The 21811-nt window shown below is 37.5% G+C and overlaps 1 pseudogene; it reads left to right on the top strand.

Annotated features, from left to right (window-relative positions):
- LOC121315470 overlaps positions 1–21811 on the top strand; it is a 175481-nt pseudogene that overhangs the window by 111785 nt on the left and 41885 nt on the right.

The raw sequence follows: 21811 nt of genomic DNA, 5'->3' as shown, positions 1-21811 counted from the left end.
TGCTAAATAATGATTAAATTTACTGCATGACTGCTGCAGTGATTATGTATTTTAATTTATTTGTTTTAATTAGGAACTTATGGTAGTGCTTTGCAACAATGCTGTTAGACTGCTTCATTTAGTCCTTGTGCTTAATTAAAGCACCATGGCAGGAAATCCTGCCAGAACAACTTTTTTTTTTTCTCTGTACACAATTTTGTGTTCATTTTATTGTACTTTTTTTTAGTTTTCCTGAGCAGTCCTCTTAACGTTAAGTCTTTGAACATTGTCATGATTCCACTTTCCAAAAAGATCAGAGGAGTATAATCAAAGAGATGGCTTTTTTGGCATTTGTTAATATATAACAGTTTCAAACAAAAAAGATTGTAAAAGTTCTCTTGCGATTCATAGAGGGGCCACCTGGGATGGTTCTTATCAACCAAGGTTTATATTATGGGTTCCCCCTACCATTTGTAAACATGGAAGTGCACTTTTCTAGGGTCTGATCTACTTGTAATTACCAGATTGTTTATCTTAATGGTGATCTTGCTAAACATGTGTGCCTCTGATCTCCATAAGTATTTGTGTTCTCTGAATGTAAGACTTTAGTAGTGGTAAATTTGCATGATTTCATGCTGTCATGTTGTGTGCATCACCTGTTTATCTAATGGGACATGATTTTGTTTCAGCTAGGAAGAGGTTCAATGTGGTTGCTCAAATGACACAGACTTGGCTAGATTATCAGACCGACATCAAACCATAGCCATCATTAATCCACCTAGCTACAGTGACAAATACTTCTTAAGAAACCATTAGGCAAAAGCCAGGGACATCTGGATCCCAGGTGCTGCCCTTCTCAAAGAATCCTTCAGAGGGCAGCACCAGTTAAACCTAAAAGGACTGTGACCCCTGCAAAATTAATCACTCAGAACTATTTCTTACACCAATGCCTAGTGAAGATCCTATTCCAAAATTGTACCAGATTGATAAATGACAGCACCGTTTAAAATACACAAAACTTGTATCATGAAACTCATTCATGTAATACTTTTTTTTTTATTTTACAAAAAAATGGCCTATACGGGGACTCTACGTCGTAGAGGAAACGTCAGTCCCTTCAGTTCACTCATAACATGAGATTTGTACATACATATATATATATATATATATATATATATATATATATATATATATATATATATATATAATATATATAGTAGGTGACGTACTCTGATGCTTTAATGTACAGTAATACAGTGTTCTCTGCTGGCACCTAGAAATTAAAACTGATTTAACTTAATTGTGTTTTTTTCACTAAGAGTTAAATGTGACTTGCATTCAGGGTCTTTTTTATGCTTGTATTTGGGAGTGCAACTTGAATTCAGGGGTTAAGGCTATATTTATATCTTGAGCCATTCAAAAGAAAAAGCATAATACCACAGTAGTGAAGTCAAATAGAGAATTCCTTTAGAGGAAAATGTACTTGAACTTTGACCCATTCGACTCCTCGAGACCATCACTTTAAATTCATACAGTACAGAGATGTTCATTAATGATCAACAAAATGTGAATACGTTTAAAAAAAAAAAAAAAAAAAAAAAAAACCCAATGTAAATCTGGTACATTCGTATCTCAGAGAAAGCACTAACGTATAATGACTGTACAAATCTGGTACATTCGTATCTCAGAGAAAGCACTAACGTATAATGACTGTACAAATCTGGTACAATCGTATCTCAGAGAAAGCACTAACGTATAATGACTGTACAAATCTGGTACATTCGTATCTCAGAGAAAGCAAACACTAACGACTGTACAGCACTGAAACACTACGTTTTAAAAAAAATAAAAACTGTACTGCTGAACCTCGTCTTTATTAATATTAGCATCACAAGAGTATCCATGTATTCTAAAATAATAATAGATGAGCCTCTTCAGTGAGTTACAAAGTTGTGTGTGTGTGTGTGTGTGTGTGTGTGTGTGTGTGTGTATATATATATATATATATATATATATATATATATATATATATATATATATATATATATAAATTGCTTTGTTTGAAAAAAGGGTACATATTCAACTTTTTTTTAACTGCTTAAAAAAGAATGTTGTTGAGCTTAAATTGCTTAGTGAAATAAGTTGATGTTTTTATGTTGTTTTTGTTATTTGGGTGATTTGACACTAAATGAGTATTTTATTTATTTATTTATTTTTTAAGTGTAAACAGTTCCTCAAAAGTAATAATGTATGTTTTGTACAGATGGGAAAAGATGATATAACGTAACTAGTATACCCACTGTTGTGTTAAGAACTAGTACTGTAGTTTTAAAAAATATTAATGTTTTATTAAAATGTCCTGGATATGCTGTAATTGTGTAACTAAAAAAAAAAAAAGTTTTAAATGTATTGCCAACATAGAAGGTTGTGTGTGAGTGAGTGAGAGAGTGAGTGATGTGGTGTGTTTTTTTTTTTTTTTGGACCCTTACTATAACGCCACCCTCGCTTATTGCCCGTTTTTGCCCATGGCCCTTACCAGGCAGTATAAAGAAGGTTGACTGTATATATTGTATTTAAACAATCTACAACTTCAACTCTGTTTGCATTTTAAACGTTTACTTTTAAAGGATTACAGTTTTGGGCGCCAGATCCTTGTGCCTAGACAAGAAGGCGACAATTGGAATTCAAACAAAACCGCATTGTTCCTTTACAGATTTAGGTAACATGTTTCATTGACCACCAGAACTGAACTACAGATAATATAGCCGTGTAGACTTAACAAATAGTTCTGCTAATGTGTTGTTCAGAGAATCAAAGTGAGCTATACTGTTGGTTTGAAATTTTCAACAGGTTCATTTGTCTTGAAGGACATGGTTAAGAATGGGTAAAATAAGATATTTTAAGAACTGACTGGACAACAGTTCTGGAATCAATCAACTTCTTTTAACTCATAGTATTGATTGCTCAAATGCCATCTTTCATTACTTTTTATGTTTATAAGACAAATCCTCTATTTAACATTGTGTTCTATAAAGAAGCCTATACATTTAATTTATCTTCACTTTTTCCTTTTCTGGAGAGTATATAAAGCCATGTTTCTAACATTATAAATGTGGTACTTTTCACTCTGGTGGTGTCCTGAAGGAAAATATTAACTTGTTTGAGTTTTATTGGATAGACTCTAACGTGCAAAGCATAATTTGTGCCAGAATGTGGAACTCAATGATGTCAATCCTGTAGGTTTTCTGAATGTTTTAAAATATGTATACTGTGGTTTGCCTTCCCTTTAGCGATCCAGGTAACCTTAGGCTTACGGTACGCTGATAACCTCAAAATTACACATTTGACAGGTGTGTGATCTATGAAGAGTATGTGTGTGACGTTTTGGCTCAAGAAAATAGATTTGTTCTGTCTGGGAATCTTGACTGAGTACATAATGAAATATTATGTGCAGGTACCCTAAAAAAGTAAACTTTACATTTGATTGAAAACATGCGAGGTATGGGAAAAACAGTGATAAGATCCTAAGCTTAAGGTTTCTGGCTGTTTTGTATTCTTCTGGCTGTTTTGTATTGCTTTTACAATGACTTGTGAAATGTAAATTCAATTATTTTGTTAGCTCTAGATACTGCTTTTGCTGTAAAACTAGAATAGAATGATGGCTGCCATATTTTTTTGGAGTTTAAATCTGTGATTTATATTGTGGAAATAGTTTATCTGCAGTGGTTTAATTTTTTTTTTTTTCATAACTTTTACTGTTGCTTTTTTTGGAGGGTGGGATCCCTTAAACATTTTGGACACACACCACACACACACACCACACACACACCACTGCTTAGTACAGTGCTATTCCTTACTTTCGTCAGCTGTATGACAACTAATTCTGCTTTTTATGTTTTTCTTTTTGTTTTACAGCTGTTTTGAAGTTGGATAACTCTGTAGTTGACCTGGAGACCATTCAAGCCCTGTATGAGAATGTAAGTCTTTTGAGAAGAATACACAAATATGTATGTTTATAGCAAGCAAGCAAGCAAAAAAAAAAAAGGTTTCCCCTGAATGACTGAGATAGCAATATTAAAGCTTGTCACAAGAGAAGTGTTTATCCTCAAAAGTCTTGATAAAACACCACAAATTATTCAAAAATTGTGGTTATTCCTTATTTGAAAAATATCGAACAATGTGTGCATTGTTTCTATGTCTAATATAGGATATTTTACATGCTTTATTTTAAAACAGTATATTATTAAATGTGTGATTACTGTGATATGTGTGAAACCTTCAAATCCTCTAACCCCCAATATTCTATGTCTTTTGTTTGTGAAAACACCCATTTGGGTAGTAATGACCTCGCCAAGCCAGCAGCAACTCAAGTTACAGCAGTCAGACTATATTATTATTATTATTATTATTATTATTATTATTATTATTATTATTATTATTATTATTATTATTATTATAAGGCTGCAAGGCAGAAGTGTCCAGGGTATAATAATCTTTTATTGCAGCTATTCTTGACACATTTTTGTGTGAATAGTAACAAATACTGTTGACAACTAGTTTACTCAGTCATTACCTAATCTCCACAGTTGATGAAGGCATTTGTATTAACTGGCTGCTACAGCAGGTACTGTTCAACAGTAAATTGTAATCAAGAGTATCACATTTTAGAATCACAAATCCATAACAAACTGAATTATGTTAACTAGCTGGTTTTACATTTTGTGGTTTTTAAAAAATGGTAGGTTGTCTCAACTAACGTGAGTGTTGAAAAATTGGTCAATTGTTTAGAATGTTTAGAAATGATATAGCGTCAGCTGGCCCGTTCTGTTACAATTCAGTTTAATTCTGTCTAATCTCGCCCTGCGAGTAAATGACTATCATAATGTGTTATTGTTGCCAGTATTTTTACTGTGCACCTCCCAGCACTAAGCCATAAGAAAGACATACTGTATAATTGGTTAATGACTGGCAAACAGAGGGGGGGGGGGGTGCTGTTAGACTGAGCTCAATATGACCTCACCTCCAGGAATTTTCAGTCACACATGTTCACTGGAAGTGTCTCTGTGTGATTTTTCCATCTGTGAGCTAGCTCCATGCTAACTTAAAAACGTTTAAAAAGAAAGAAGGAAGAAGAGCTGTCTAAAGCAGCAAGCAAAGTGTTCTATGATTTACCTAATGTTCAGGTAAGAAATGGGTGCACAGCAATTAGTCCCCAACAATAATAGAAAGTACTGCAAAAATCGGATGGGATACTTCAATCTTTTTGTTGAGATTCTGGGATCAATAAGCTAATAACAACCAATTGTTTGTAAACTGTCTTATTTGAACAAAAAACATGATATAAAGAAGTGGATCTATTTCTATTAATTTATTTTTGTGTAATACCTTCTCTCTATCTTACGTAGTTCTGCTTTTTAACTAGTAAAACATATTCAGAAATCAACCAGCCGTCCCCTTTGGTTCTCCAGGGACCTGCTGGCAATAGATGCCTTGGCACACCAGCAGCCAAGGCTTCTATTATATGCCTTCCTACTGCTAGCCCTGTTCCCACTGTGTCTGGAGAAAATCAGGCTCCTAATAGCCCCTTATTGGTTTTCAACTCTGATGCAGCTCCTGAGCGGCCAGCCATGGAGACTACCAAATCTCCGCGACCTGCTCAGTCAGGCACTGGGGAACATGGCATCCAGACCTGTCAAGCCTGCAGCTCTGGGTCTGGTTCTTGAACGGCAGCATTTGGGCCGTCCTGGGGGTTTAGAATAATATCGTTGACACTATGCAGAATGCTAGAGCACCATCCACACATTCCCAATATGGGTACAATTCAGCTGTTTTTCAGACGTGGTGTCTACATCATGGGTTTGACGCCACGACCTGTCCCATGGCAGTTACACTTTTTTGACAAAGGGAAATCCACCTCCACATTAAAGGTCCATCTGGCAGCTATTTCAGCTTACCATGTCAAGATTGACTCAGTCTACCCAGGAGCTCACTTCCTGGTGACAATTTTTGAAAGGGGCTTGGCGGTTTCAGCCACCTATGAAGGACACTGTTCCTCGCTTGGGGTTAAACATGGTGCGTAATGCACTCATGGAGCCTCCATTTGAGCCCCTGCATTCAGCGGAGTTAAAACTTTTATAATTTAAAACTTATTTTTCTCGCAATCACCTCTGCAAAGTGAGTGACTGAGATGCAGGCATTTTCTGTTGTGAAATCCTGCTTTAATTTTTACAGAGACCAAGACAAAGTTTACACTCTGTACCAATCCTGCCTTTTTGCAATACTATATCTGCTTTTCATTTCAGCCAGTCTGTAGAATTGGAGGCTTTCCATTCACCTTTCCAGTCTGACAGGGAGTGACATCTCCATACACTCTGCCCTGTTCCAGCCCCTGGCAGACTATGTTACCAGGATGAAAATTTGGAGGCAGTCTGAACAATTTTTTGTCTGCTATGGGTCTAAGTCCCATGGTCAAGCCCTGTCTAAGCAGTGGCTGTCCAAGTGGATAGCAGATGCAGTCAGTACTTCCTTTGAGCTAGTCAACTTGCCCCCTCCAGAAAAGCACTCTGCCCATTCCACCAGTGGCATCGCATTCCAGGTGCATCTGTTGGAGACATTTGCAATTCAGCGGTGTGGGCTACTCCCTATACCTTTTTCTAGGTTCTACAGACTTTAATTTCATGGATCTTCAAAATCCTTGTTTTGGATCTAGTGTTAAGGACGGCTTCTCAATCGACCCTTACAACACAGGCATATAGGAGAGTTTCTCCCTCAATTTTTTCACCGTAGCTACTTGTTACTGGGCTTCCATATGATAAAGCACAGGACGTACAGTCATTTTACAATCTTGCCCTTGTGATGGCTTTGGTACACTCACCTATACGGTAATGGTTACATTTCATACTTGAACGGTAACATTAGGCTATTATCATAACCCTGGTTCCCTAAAATAGAAATGTAACCATTAACCTTCAAGGTTGCTGCGTCCATTTTTTTTGCAACAGGTTTGAAGGAAAAATGACGATAAGATCTGTGAACGCAGTCTTTTTGTGCCTTGGCATATATGCATATATTCTATGCTTTGGCATATAATACTCAGGAATCTGGTCTTTTAAGAGGAAAATACCCATACATTTTTATTTCAAGGAACCAGGGTTATGGTAATAACCTAACGATTTCTCATGATAGGTTTTGTGATCTGGTTACAAGCATTTCAATTGTGTTGAAGTTTAATCATGTTCAGTCTTGAAGATTAAACCTTTAGAAAATTAAACATAATCTAATGTAATATGACTGGCTTTTTATGGCCTGGTATTTAGATGATGTGTAGCAGGAATGTTTGGTTTACTCCAAGTGGTTTAAATATTCTTTGTTTTAATGATTCATGTTTGCAAGTCTTATGTGCTGGCTTACTGTGAAATAGACATTCTTCCATCAACATTTGAACTTGTTTCAGTTTGCATAACACATAGTTAAGACTACGATTATCACGGAGGCCACGAACACTGTGAATTTAAATACAGTCCTTGAAATCTTGGAAATGGATGTACAGCACATTTGATTAGGCACTTCCTTTATTTCCTTTCAAAAACATTTTGTCATGCACTGAAAATACAAATCTATAAATTGGTTGTGTATGCACACAGTATTTACATGTAGCTATGTAGGTCAGCCAATAAGATTTGTAGCTGAGCGAGCAAGTGTGTAAATGAGTGGAGTGGAAGTTTGTGGGGTGAACTCAGGTGAAGAAATTACGACAGAAGTGCGAGCAAAGTGGCAAATATCACTTCTAAGCAAAGAAGTGAAAAATATCCAAAGCGGATGTTACAATAAAGTGGTGGTATGATGTTTTATACAACATGTAATGTTCCTGTGGATTACAAATGAAAAGCAAGATGTGACAAACATATTGAAAGTACATTACATAAACGGAAGCTACATGTCGTTGAATCTGCAGTAGGAAAGACAGCTAAACTACAAAAAACGGTGAGCGAGCTGTTTCCTTTTAAGACAGAAGAAAAAAATCTATTGGAGAACAGAAGTGTATTGGCTTACAGAGGCTTTCTTTACAACATGCTGTTTCAGAATTGTGGAAAACTTAGTTTTGTACTCTAAAGTAACAGTTAAACTTGTCAGTTGTCAAAAGCAATAAGTAATATGTATTATTGGTTTGGGATACAATTTTTAAATGTAGATAATGTAACAATATATTAATGTAGATAAAAGTACATTATTTGGTGACCTTTCCATGGATTCTTGTTTTTTGTATCGTGCCAAAATTGTAGCCTTACATATAATCTGCTGTAGAAAAATGAATGTGGATTACAGGTGGGTGAAGCTGTTAAATAATTGCTATGTATTTCAAAATCCTTGTCAGTGCAATGCCAATAAAAATAAAACAAATTGTATTGGAGAGATAAATTATAGGTCACACAACCACTGAAGTAGAATGGTATGACCTTTTAAGTTTTTATGTTTTACTTGATTATGATTATTAAAGTAGTATTAACAGAAATAAAATTAAATACATTTGAAAAAAAAAAAAAAAAAAAAACATTTCCACCAACTAAAATGCTTGTCTCTTGTTATAACAGAAAACCACAGCTGAAGTTCTTGAAACTTCAGACATGCACATGTCTGTCTCGCATAAACACTTGTCTGAAAGACTTGATCATTACCAAATATAAATGCCTTTATCAACTGTGGGGATTAACTGGCTGCTATGTACTGTAAATTGTTGAGTTCTCCAACAGTAAATAGTAATTAACAGTGTTACATTTTTTAGTCACTAATCCATAACAAACTGAATTTTAAAAAAAGGTTTCTTGCCACAGGTTATGCTATGAAAACAGATTTCTTTGATAACTTAGTAGTATATATGTTAACACAAGAAAGTCACGGTCTTGTTGGGCTTCTAAGGTCAGCTTTATGATTTCCATGCAGCACAGTGGTGAGAAGGTTCTGATAGCTCCAGGATTGTTAAGAGTTTTTATACTCAAGTTGACACTGATAATTTGTAAGACATTTTTCAGTGATACACAAAGTGAACAGAAGTAAAATTTCCAATAAAACATGATTATGTACTGTTGCTCAAATTAAGTACTTTATATACATTTTCATAAAATGTTTAACTTGTAAAGCCTATTAAAAGTAGTACAAATACAGTAGGTTTTAAAAAAATAAAAAGCATTGCTGACAGTTGATGGAACCTTTGCTTCATAAACCTGGTTTTTGATTAACAAGTTAATGTTGATAGCACATTTATTTTGCATAGTATGGAAATGTGTTAAAACTTGTTTGATGGTATCGAGAATGATTAATGTGTATATATTTGCTGTTTTGTATGTCCTTGCCTGTATTTACTGTATAAATACAAGTTCAGATTTTGGCAATGATCGTTGTGGTGGATGTTCTTGGAAAATAATGGAAAAAAAATGGGCTCACAGTCTTAATTTTTCCAGTACTAAAGTACTTTTTCCCTCTAGGCTCAAAGGAGCAGATTAAATAAATCACTTGCTTTTTTCATACGCTGAGCCATGGAGTATAATGTTTAACCAATATGTCTCCTGCACAGTCTGTTAATAAACTGTTGCATCTGGGTTGAAGCCAGTTCAGACTGAAGTGATTATCGTGGTGTTGAAATACTTACCTGTGCGTTTATACTGTATCCCATACAGTATGTGTTCCTATTTAGAGATGTAGCACATTTACAGAAAAATGGTCTCAACCTCCGAGACTCTAGCATTGGGGAATTTTTAACCCTTTTTAAGCTTTCCAAAAAGAAAAGGTGATACTGCAGGCTGATTTGGTACAGTGGATTGTTGGTTGTAAGCTACTAAACCACAGGTTGTTTGCAGTAGATACATAGAAGTAATAATCATAGCATGCAGAGGGTTTATGGTTCCCTTTCAGGTAGGGAATATTAACCATTATAAATTACTATTTCGCTTTAAGACACCTGAACCTGAAAACCTGTACCAAAGACTTCTTTAGTGCAGCGTGACATGGATACTGCTCCGCCCAAGAGCAGTATAAGAGCTATGCACACTGACAACGGTGCCATTGTTCTCTTTTCAGCTGAACCTGAATACACCAGAGTGTGTAAATAAAAATGTATCATCTTTCTATTTACCTTTTTTTCACATTTTTTAGCTTAGCTTTGAAATATTAAATTACTAGTATTGATTCGCTGAAGTAAAAATGGTTTATTTCTAGCTTTTCTTGTATTACAGCTGAGTGCTGGTAAAGTGCCTCCGCGGCACCAGTACCAGGACCGAGGTTACTGTCACGAGATGCACCTTGTCACGGTACAGAGTGTTGGAGCTGAGTGACCTGAGTACCGGTGTCATAGGGAATTAGTAGAACGGGGAAAAAGTGGAACGCGCAAGAACAGTTTTGCAAAAGGAAGGCGCTGCAGTAGTTGTAATTAAAGAGGAGGTTAACTACATAAATCAACATTTTCTGTCTGGTCATTTTGTTTGCCAGATCAGATGGCAATGTGTTCACACACCACTTTCTTTTTTATTTATTTATTTTTGGTCTGTAAAATATACATGCAATGTCTCTCTTTATACTAGGCCTAGTGTTAAATGCTTGTCAGCTTTTTTCTGCCTGTAAAAATGTCATTAATCAGATGTAGTTGATGTGTGAGCGCAAAGATTTAATTACTGTATATTAAAAGGTTTTACACGTCAAAATGTTGTCAATCTTTAATCAATTTAAAATGTTTTAGTAATATATTGTAATGACATACATTATTATTGTAGTATTGCAAGGTCTATTATTATTTTGTAAGTACGCCTAGCGTTAACTATCACACTTTACAAAGACGAAACATTAACATCCTAGTTAAAAATAAATAAATAAATAAATAAAATATGATGGCTAAATTAGTAAACACGTTTCGTTTTTTTTTGTTTGAATAGGAACAAGAGTTTTGTCATGCAGCCTGTGTAACTAGGTTGGGAAAAAAAAGTACTGTCTGTAAAAATAAATGAAAGAACAAAGAGCATAATAAATAATAATACAAGTGCATCAGTGATTGTAGTGCATTGTGGCCTAAGTTAGTAACTGCAGCATGGAGCTCAACTTTGTCCATGACTGAAAATCATGCTTTAACTTTTTCATAATCGCATACCTATCCTTACAGTACTGCTTACACATTAAATATGTAACAGAAACGTTTGGCCCGGCGGTGGAAAAGATCCTGCAGCGATCCCGTTGTGCACTTGAGTCTACCAAGGAACTGGTGCATCTTCTCCCTAAGCACCCACCTCCACCACGTAAAACTGTAGCACAGTGGCATCCTAAGCCCCAGTTTCACCAGAAACCGGCACAACCCGTTGCTCCCACTTCTGGTGGACCTGTCCAGAAACAGCCTGCAGCTGCTTTCCGCGGAGGAAGGCATAATTTTAAGCACTCTATCTCTAGGCAGCAGGCACAGGCAGGACATCAGACAAAGCAACAGCCCTAGGATTTTGCTGTCAAAAGTCCAGGGCCCCCTTCTCCGGGGGCCACTTGGACTACTGGAACCAATGCACCACAGACTTCTGGGTGCTCACTACTGTACAGATCGTCACAGACCCAGAAGCCATCGTTCAGGTGGTTCAAGAGGTAGCAGCTCTACTGCAAAAGTGGTCAATCTGCCATTTGGCCTGTCGCTAGCTCCACGTGTGTTAACGAAATGCATGGAGGCTATACTACCTCAGTTGAGACTCAGAGGTATCGGAGTCCTCAACTGTCTGGACGAATGGCTCATTTGCACCAAAATCTCCAACACAGGCACACAAACATGCAGAGCTTGTAACTAACCACCTACATCAGTTGGGCCTGAAGGTGAATTATGCAAATAGCCAGTTAACGCCCACCAAGATAGTTACCTATCTAGGGGTCTGCCTGTACTCAAACCTCATGTTAGCCACTTTGTCAGACGTCAGAGTGAAGAGAGTAACCGCCTGCCTAGAGCTGGTTCAGCTCAGCAGGGCTCTAACTGTACTGACTTTCTAGAGGCTTCTGGGTCTCATGACAGCAGCATCCAACACCATTCTGCTGGGTCTCCTGCATCTACACCCTCTGCAGGCTTGGATCAACCGCATGGCTTGTCAGCCCACGTTGAATCGCAGTTTCCTGCTGACACTGTCTCAACACTATCTACAGACATTCTCTTGGTGGAAACAGCCGGCCCACATATGTGGCCAGCACATCTACTCTATGCGTTCCCACTGCTCGCGCTGCTCCCACTGTGTCTAGAGACGGTCAGGCCGGACCAGGGTGCTGTTAGTAGCACCATACTGGACCAGGAGTGTTTGTTTCTCCTCCTTGATACAGCTCCTGAACTGCATTTGCATCACGACCTAATCAGCCATGATTGGGGCACTTTATGGCACCCCAACCCATCGAGCCTTCAGCTCTGGGTCTGGCCCCTGAACAACTGCATTTGAGCCGTCTTGGGATATCGAACAGGGTGATTGACACCCTACAAAATCCAGACAGCCTCTACTCGTTCCTAGTATGGGTACAAGTGGGCCATGTTCCAAGCATGGCGCTTGTCTCGTGATTTTTAACCCACGACTTGCCAGATGGCAGTTATGCTGCAATTTTTACAGGACCTTTTTGATGAGGGAATGACAAGTATGTACAAGTCCCTTTTAATTTTTTTAAACGGTTATACTGTAGTTGTGTTTTGAATATTTTACTAGATGAAAGATTCTTGGCAGAAACAGTGATTGCCTGTTTATCAGATTTGAGGCAGATCTTTACAACCATATGAGGATAATTAACTATAAAGGGGCAAACTCAATTTAAAAAACATCATGTTTCAGTTATTTTGTTTTAATGTATAGACTATAGTGTGAAGTAACATTTTGTTTCAGGTCAAAAAGCGTTTTGTTGAGAAATTATATTGAGCTCAAAGGTGTGCATTATATGGGGGGAAAAGAATGCACAACAGGCTTATGGTATTTCGATTTAACTAAATGACTTAATTTTAGTTGACATTTCAGCATTTAAAATTAATGCAATTACATGGGATTAGTGCACGGGTAAAAAATTTCCATCGAAGATGTCCATTAATATGACTGGTGTAGAAGTGCAAAAAATACATACAAATGTAGATGTCATAATAAGAAAATAAATTCCAACCAATATACATAGATGGCTTATGATAATTTTTTCTTAACCAACAAAAAGATGGCAAAATGCACATTAAAAAAGCTGTGTATAGTAAGCTGTGGCAAAATATCCCCCTGAATGAGTGTAAATGATTAATGAGGTTTACATTATTTATTTCATGCAATCTGATTTCTTCCTGAGCTCTCTATACCAGAGCTGCTGAAAGGCCCCTTCCTGGGATGATGCACTCGGCCCCGCCTATCGAGGGAATAAAAGCATCACTCACAGGAAGATCCTCTTTTTAAATCGAACCCGTGAGGGCGACCAAAGCGACCTCATGGGTGGTGGTCATCTTCTCTTTCAGGGAACAAGGGTTACAGTAAGTAACCTAACATGCCCTTTCAATTCGAAGACGACCACCACTACATTAGGTATGGGATAATGTATACCAAAGCCGTCACAAGGGAGAGGGAAGGAACAACAGCTTATGAGGGACGCACAACACTGTCTAACCCAGAGGTTAGTGGTGAGAACTTACACCCTCAAGGACCCTTGTGCCTGCAGAAGGCAAGGCAGGGTCTACCACATTAAGACGGTAGAACCTGGAGAAAATATCTGCCGTAGCCCAGCTATTCGCAGTACAAATATCAGACATCGAGGCACCTTTTGAAAACCCTTTAGTGGAGTGTGCAGCTACCCTACCAGGTGGGGGCAAGCTAACACTATTATATGCATTCGAGGCTGTGTCCCCAATCCAGTGTGACAGACACCGCTTAGAGAGGGGCTGTCCTAGGGTCCATGTCCCGTGACAGACGAAGAGCTGGTCAGATTGACGCAGAGCTCTTGTCCTATGCACATAGCATCTCAATGCCTGCATTGGGCAGAGAAAATACAGTCTCTCATTCTCCATTGAAGCAAACGGAGGCAGGTGAAAAGACTCCAGTTCCACAGACTGGTTAATGTGGAAGGCTGTAATCACCTTGGGAAGGAAAGCAGGGTTGGTGCGCAGCGACACCTTGCTGCCATCCTCCCAAATGCGCATGCAGGAGCTGTGCACAGACAGCATCTGCAGCTCACTGATCCACTTAGCAGAGGTGATAGCCAAGAGGAAGGCTGTCTTCATAGACAGGTACTTCAGCTCTAAGGACTGTAGGGCTCAAAAGAGGCCTTCATGAGAGCCTCTAGTACAATATTAAGGCTCCATTCAAAGAGAACAGTCCTCCTAGGAGGGCATAATTGTCGTGCGCCTTTAAGGAAACGGGTAGCCAAAAAATGCACACCCCGGAGATATAGAATATACAGGGGCATGGCAAGCAGAGATAGCCGCTAAATACACCTTCAAAGGTGGAAGGTGACTTTCCAGCATTGAGCATTTCTTGCAAAAACTTCAAAATGACTGGCATAGGGCAAGTAATGGGGTCATGGTTCCCAGCCAGACACCAAGCTTGAAAATACTTCCACTTCAGGTATATAGAGACCTAGTGGGGTCTTCCCTAGTGCTCTGCATCGTTCCAACAACCGTGTCTGATAGCCCTAGGGCTAGCCAGCGGTCCCCTTCAGTGGCCAGACTCATAGCTGGAATATGCTCGGTTATGGGTGCCAAAGAGAGCCTTTCGCCTGACTGAGGAGATCCAAACAAAGTGGAATCTCCCAGGGCTGGCCATGTAACAGCTGGCACAGGGTCGAGAACCATATTCTCCTGGACCACTTGGAGCCACTAGGAGAACAGTCGCATTCTCTATCCAGACTTTCGAGAAAAGCTGGGAGCAGCAGTGTAGACGGGAAAGCTTACAAAAACGCTTAGGGCCATTCGTGCGCTAGTGGACTACGTCGAGGGGACTGCCTAAGCCAGCGGTCCTCAAAATAATTTGGGCACGGGCATGAATTGATCTTACTTGGCTGTCTGAAGGCACGCTGACTATTGCATAGGTTCTTATATTTTTTTATACTATTATATATATATATATATATATCTATATATATATATATATATATATATATATATATATATATATATATATATATAGATTGCACATCACCACGGTTGGTTCACCCCTTTAAAAGCAGGACACAGAGATTGAAGTTTTTCAGAGCTTGCACGCTATTTTTGATATTTACACCAAAACAAAAAACAAACACCTAGCTCCTTCGGAAGCACTACTTTCACACTCAGGATATCCTTGACTACTAAACTGGACAGCTAAGCTGTTTACCGGCATACACAATGAAAAAAAAAAGTTTTACACACCACCCTTTTCCTTTTCCTTTTTAATACGGCTGTGCGCTCTCTCGCTCTCTCTCTTTCTCTCTCTTGCTCTCGTTCTCGCTCTCTCACACACACACACGGGCTTCTTAACTCCACACCATCCCCGAACAAACTGGCTGCACTCTTTTTAAACTCTGCACCTGGCACTAACTCTCAATCCCAGGTGCGGGTGATAGTCGTCCAGATAGTTTATTACTCTGATCCCCTGCAGCTGCAGGGGAGTCAGGATTGCGTCCACGCACTTTGAAATCGTACACGGAGCTAGGGAGAGGCCGAATGGCAGCACAGCAAACTCGTAGGCGCTTCCTTGAAAGGTCTAGCGCAGATATTTTCTGTGCGCTGGATGAATTGAAACATGAAAGTATGCGTTCCTTAAGTCCACGGTGGTGAACCAGTTGCCCGGCTCGACAAACTGGAGGATGACGGTACGTCAGCATTCGGAACCTCCTTTCTTTTAAAAACTTGTTTAGGAGCCTCAGGTCTAAGATAGGGCGAAAGCCGCCATCCTTCTTGGAGATCAGAAAGTACCTCGAGTAGTACCCCTCTCCGTGGCAGATGGGGTCTACGAGACAAATGCCTCACTTGCACAGCAAGGCAACCACTTCTTTCTGAACTATCGAGGCTTGTAGAAGGTCTGTTACAAAAGTGTTTGTGACACCTCGAAAGGGAGGAGGTCCCAAGCGAAATTGAAGTGCATATCCGTTTTGCATGGTGGCGAGCAGCCAGGATTCTGCAGTGTAAGTGTGCCAGTACTGCAGCTGTTGTGCCAAAAAGGGGGCCTGCTTGGGCTGCTGAGGGTGGGGGCTGGGAAGTTTGGGAAGAAACTGGTTTGTGGACTGACCATGACCTGTGTTTCCTCTGCCTGCCAGTTGGGCTCGGTTACCTGCTGACGTGCACTTAAGGTGATGCATTAGGTCACCCAGTGGGTCTGGGACTGTTCTGATGGCAGTCCGAGTCTGGGGAGCTCACCAGTGGCTCGACCTACATTAACGACCTCATAGACTCAATTTCAGAGCATTAACAGATTAATTTAATGAACACATTTAGTCTGAAAATCACTTTCTACTAAAGCTATTGTCACTATACCACAAGTTCAATACAATAACACTGGGTTTTGAAAATCCTGCCCTTTGTTTCCACCGTTTGTTTGTTTTTTGTGTTGTTTTGGTAAAGGTAATTTCAAAAGATATAATTCTTATTGACTGTATATTAATGAAAACTTTGTTTTTAAATTATTTTTTTCTTCAGAAACAAGGTCAGTAAACTCTATTGGCATGTATAAAAATACTTTGGTTATTTTTAAATTTAAATCATGAAACATATTGACCCTGTCACTAAAGAAAATGTTCTCCTAAAATGTTGGAAGGGGGCCAAATTGACCAGCAAGTCCTGGAGCAAACATTGCATTTCAAAAACTGTATTTGTTAACTAGTCCCATGTGTGATTTTATCAGGTTGGTCCAGCTGGAAAAATGACAAGTTGTATGAAGTAATTTCTGAATTTCTTTTTCTACAAAGTTCAAATGTGGTTCTGTAAGTGGTCCAATATGGCTCGGAAAGCATCTGAGAGAAGGCACACAACTCAAAGCCTAGGCCCTCAGACTGAAAGGTTGGTTTCGCCCGAGGAGTTTGCCAAAATGTTAATTGGCCACTTCCACCCATGTTATTGTCATAACTACCGGATTCTGCTGAGTCAACACCCAGGGGGCGTAAAGTTGTCGTTAAGACAAAAGTGTGGGTGGGGGTGCGTTGACTCAGGCAGGAGTGAAATTACAGGCATTATTGCAGAGGGAGTATTTTTAACATTAGGTAGACAGATTATGTTTACAATTAGGCATGCTTAAAATTCTAAGGTAGAGCACAGAACACAGTCACGATAAAGAATCAAGAAGTGCCATTAACATGAAATACAGCTCAAAGCTGCTGTGTGTCCACTGTTTTTGTCATTTCAAATCTTTTCACAAAACAAACATTAAACTTTAAAGCTCCAGTATCCAGTCCAAAACCACATCATGACAAACCACATTTGTAGGTAGAAAATGCTAAAATAAAAGTAACTACATTTAAATTATAAAACGTGTTAAATTTTTGGTCCACAAAAATAAAAGGTACATAATCTCTGGAAGTAAGAAATTCTTGTCCAGTTTGAAAACACCACAAAATAATAAATTAACATCCAAAGTAGCACTATAGCATTAAAATGTTCAATACAAAAAAACGGTGCCCAAGTTACAAGCTCTTGCAGTGCCTAAAAACACAGAAAAGATTGTAGCGTAACAGGAAAGCATGATCAATCAGACTGCGGAGTCTGTATCAACTGATCCTAAACTGCCGAACTCCATGTCTTCGTTATCTGAACCAACCCTGAATCATTCAATGAGCAGAGCAACTACTTGTAGGCAGTTTTTTTCTAATCAAGTGAGCTAAAATTCTTCTCAGGCATTATTTGTGCATTGGTTATTAAAAACTGCAAATTTATGGGAAAGCGTGACTTTCAGCTAAACGTTTGGATGAGGCGATCATTCAAAGGGGTCATTGACTCGGCCATCTATTTATAATGTAACTTTTTGTTTGAAACAGACACCCAAAGTTACTTGTTCGGGAATTTAATTACAAAAAAAAAAACAAAAATATAAATATATATATATATATATATATATATATATATATATATATATATATATATATATATATATATGTGTATATATTTTATAACATATATTACACACTAGCATTGTTAAAATATTTAATATCTTTACTTGTTTAACTGCAATGCTTGTAGTTTCAGGAAATAGTCAATGAGAATTAATGAAGTGGTGTCATGTCTGATTAAAAAATTCACACAGCTAGTATGAATTTTACAATTAACCTGAGTGACATCTCGCAAACATAATTCAGGCTGTTAGTCCCTTTACTTTCACTAACCCCAAGGTACACTTGCCTATACCATATGAAATAAGTACATCCAAACATCAGTTCTTTAACATTGTTTTCGTCAATCTATTTTGTGAATAATGGCAATATGAACAAGTAATGTCTATTTTGTGTTTGGTAGTGACTTTATTTCGACTCCAATCTCCATGGAATCATTGCAGTTCATTCCTAGAACAGTTACCCTTCCAGAGCCAGACTTTTCAGCATAAACAATCCTAATCTTAAGGAATTTTATTTGATCTAAGCACAGCATATGGCGCCATTGTCTTTTTAATATTTCCTTAGAATATTAGTAGGGTGCATATGTTTGGAAACGCACTTTCCAGTTTGGCATATAAATTGTTTGGTGAGCCTCCAAAGCAATTCAAAATAAAATACATTAATATCAAAACAAATATGCAAACCACAAACGTGCTGGAATGTATGCTATTTACTGTGGAGTTAAAACCTTGTAAAAGCCTCTTGGCTTCTCATTAAGTCATGTTATGATTTCCTACCACTGAAAGTAAAATATGAGCACGTGCAATCTAAAATCAGTGAAGCAAAAGCAGCATTATTTTTTAGCTAGTAATTTATAAGGGAGATCATCGTTAATCTGTAACATGCTAGAGAACACCCAAATAATTACTTAGACACAAGTTATTTTCTAATGGTTAGAGCAAATTATTAATACCAAAGAGATTCTTCACTCATCTGCTCTGTTTTTGGGGTTTTTTTTGCCAGAAATATTAGACATTAATATTGTAGATGATTAACATATCTTTATCATATGAGTCATATGTATAAATATGTCACAATCAGTGATCAAAAGAAGTGGAGGGCTGTTACAAAGCCTGAGGTTACAAAGAATGGAGCAGGATTAACTTTGGTTCTTGTTATTTTAGACTGAGACTCCAGTCTGTCTCTAAGAAGAAATTAACCACAACTCCAGCAGAAACCCAGGTTCAGAAGTAACATTCTGATTTCAGGAGGTACTGAGCAAGTGGTCATCTAGATAGAAAAAATTATGTTAAAACTGAAAATATTAGCAATCGGGGGAATTAATCTTTTTGCAACATTGTAGACCCATTTTTAAAGTTGCTAGTATTTAACTGTGTTATTAAAATGAAAAAGATAAAAAAAAAACTATTACAGAAAATAACGTCAGAAACAATGTCCTCTGAAAAAAGTCAGTCTGGTCTGAATGAACTTTTGTATATTGTACAAGTTGATACTGTTGCATAATATGCAAAAGAGTTCTTTATTTAAGGTAAAGAGAAGATATTGTTTGCTGTTTACACCACATAGAAAAACTTTGCTATCACCATTATAATCCATTAGATTTATATTCAAAAACTGGAATAAAGATTAAGGTTGAACTACATATACATATTTTTTATAATAATGTATAATGTATAATGTATGCCGTTACTCGAATGTGGTAACGTCTGCTTGGTGATTTTAAGCGCAAGTGGTCATCTAGATAGAAAAAATTATGTTAAAACTGAAAATATTAGCAATCGGGGGAATTAATCTTTTTGCAACATTGTAGACCCATTTTTAAAGTTGCTAGTATTTAACTGTGTTATTAAAATGAAAAAGATAAAAAAAAAACTATTACAGAAAATAACGTCAGAAACAATGTCCTCTGAAAAAAGTCAGTCTGGTCTGAATGAACTTTTGTATATTGTACAAGTTGATACTGTTGCATAATATGCAAAAGAGTTCTTTATTTAAGGTAAAGAGAAGATATTGTTTGCTGTTTACACCACATAGAAAAACTTTGCTATCACCATTATAATCCATTAGATTTATATTCAAAAACTGGAATAAAGATTAAGGTTGAACTACATATACATATTTTTTATAATAATGTATAATGTATAATGTATGCCGTTACTCGAATGTGGTAACGTCTGCTTGGTGATTTTAAGCCATACAAATCATACCATTCAACAGTGTGTGTACAAGAAACCTAAAAAAATTAAATAAATAAATCTATACATAGCGATATGTTTTGCATACATTTTTAGAGATCTTTAGCACTTGCTTGCACTCACGCTATTATGTCAGAAATGATAGATCAGAGCTACAGAACAAACAAAAAAAAGTTATACATTTATTGATCTTATGCTAAGATCTTGGTGTTCCAATTACTGGTCTCATTCATAAATTTACCGGAATAAAGAATCTGTTTTTTATTAAACCTATTTTCACTTTAAAACACTCTAAATTAAGAACAGAGCTTACCCTTGCAGACAGATGGTGAAGTGGTCAGAATACTAATCACTCTGTGTTTAATTCCCAGGTTTGAAGTATTGTTTTTCTAGGCAGAATATGCATGTAACTTAGACATTTCTCATTCTCGGTATCAGCAACTGATAAACTGATAGTAAGGTTTAGATCGGAATGCTAGATCTCTAAGCCAAGTTGTTGAACTGGATCATTATTTAGTGTCATGCAATCATAATGTTATAAATGTACATTGCTTGGTCACTGAGTTAGGGAAATTGTAGTGTTTTTGGTTCTCATTGGCAAGCCATTGTCCTGGGTGTTGGACATATAATGACTGGTTGCCACTGGTTATCTCGGGTTTGTAAAAAAAAGTCCTTGACATCCAGGAAAAAGGGTTACACTATACATTGTGCCTCTAATTACTATGTATTAACATAATAGCTACTTAGTAAGTACACATGTATTAAGACCTAGTTACAATGTTATTCATGCATAGTATCAACGTACTTAATGTGTAAATCTTTTATATGAAAGTACAGTTAGGGTTATATCATGGAAAAAAGATTTACACAGTAAGTACATTGTAACTATGCATAACATTGTAATTGTGGAAGAACACATGTATCAAGCCTCTACTATGCAAGTGCACAGTAATTAAAGACTCCATGTAGTGTTACCAAACAATTTTATGGAAAGTATACAGTCATATTTTGCTTACTTAATACACAAATAAACTGCGGGTACAATCTGATAAGGTGAGATTCCTTCCTAATTGCTTTGTATTAGGTGAACTCTTGAATAAAGTTCTTTTATGATAGACTTAATCAGTGTTTGCTTTATCTGGCAGCCGACTGAGCATCAACCAACAAAGTTTGAGATATGCAGCCTCAAAGTCCATGACCACCACTCAGCTATTGCTGGTGCAATCTGTTTTCAACTGCAATTGACTGCTATAAAAAATTCCTTTCGTGATCATGATAAGTCTGAGGTGTCCAGCAGTACTTTTTAGGTGGTTTACCTCTTACAGTACTGGTTATTTCCATAATTTACAGTGCTGCAATTCTGAAATGAATTTGGGTTCAATATCCTGGCTGGTGCCGTAAGAACTGATCCCTTGACACATGTATATCCAACACATTGTTATGTTAAAGCATTATATACATTGTGAGTACTGAATGACAAAGAGCTGCAGGTGAATTTTTTTTTACATTTTTCAGTGGCCAAAACCGCATGGCAATGTGCCCAAGTCTGCTGCTGACAGTATGTGCAAGAAAACCCTAACCGAAATCTGAAGGAAAAAAAAAAAAGTCTT

This window comes from Polyodon spathula, chromosome 5 (assembly GCF_017654505.1).
Source record: "Polyodon spathula isolate WHYD16114869_AA chromosome 5, ASM1765450v1, whole genome shotgun sequence".
Classification (NCBI taxonomy): Eukaryota; Metazoa; Chordata; class Actinopteri; order Acipenseriformes; family Polyodontidae; genus Polyodon; species Polyodon spathula.
The sequence above is the reverse complement of the archived record's forward strand: the minus strand, read 5'-3'. Positions and strand labels throughout refer to the sequence as shown.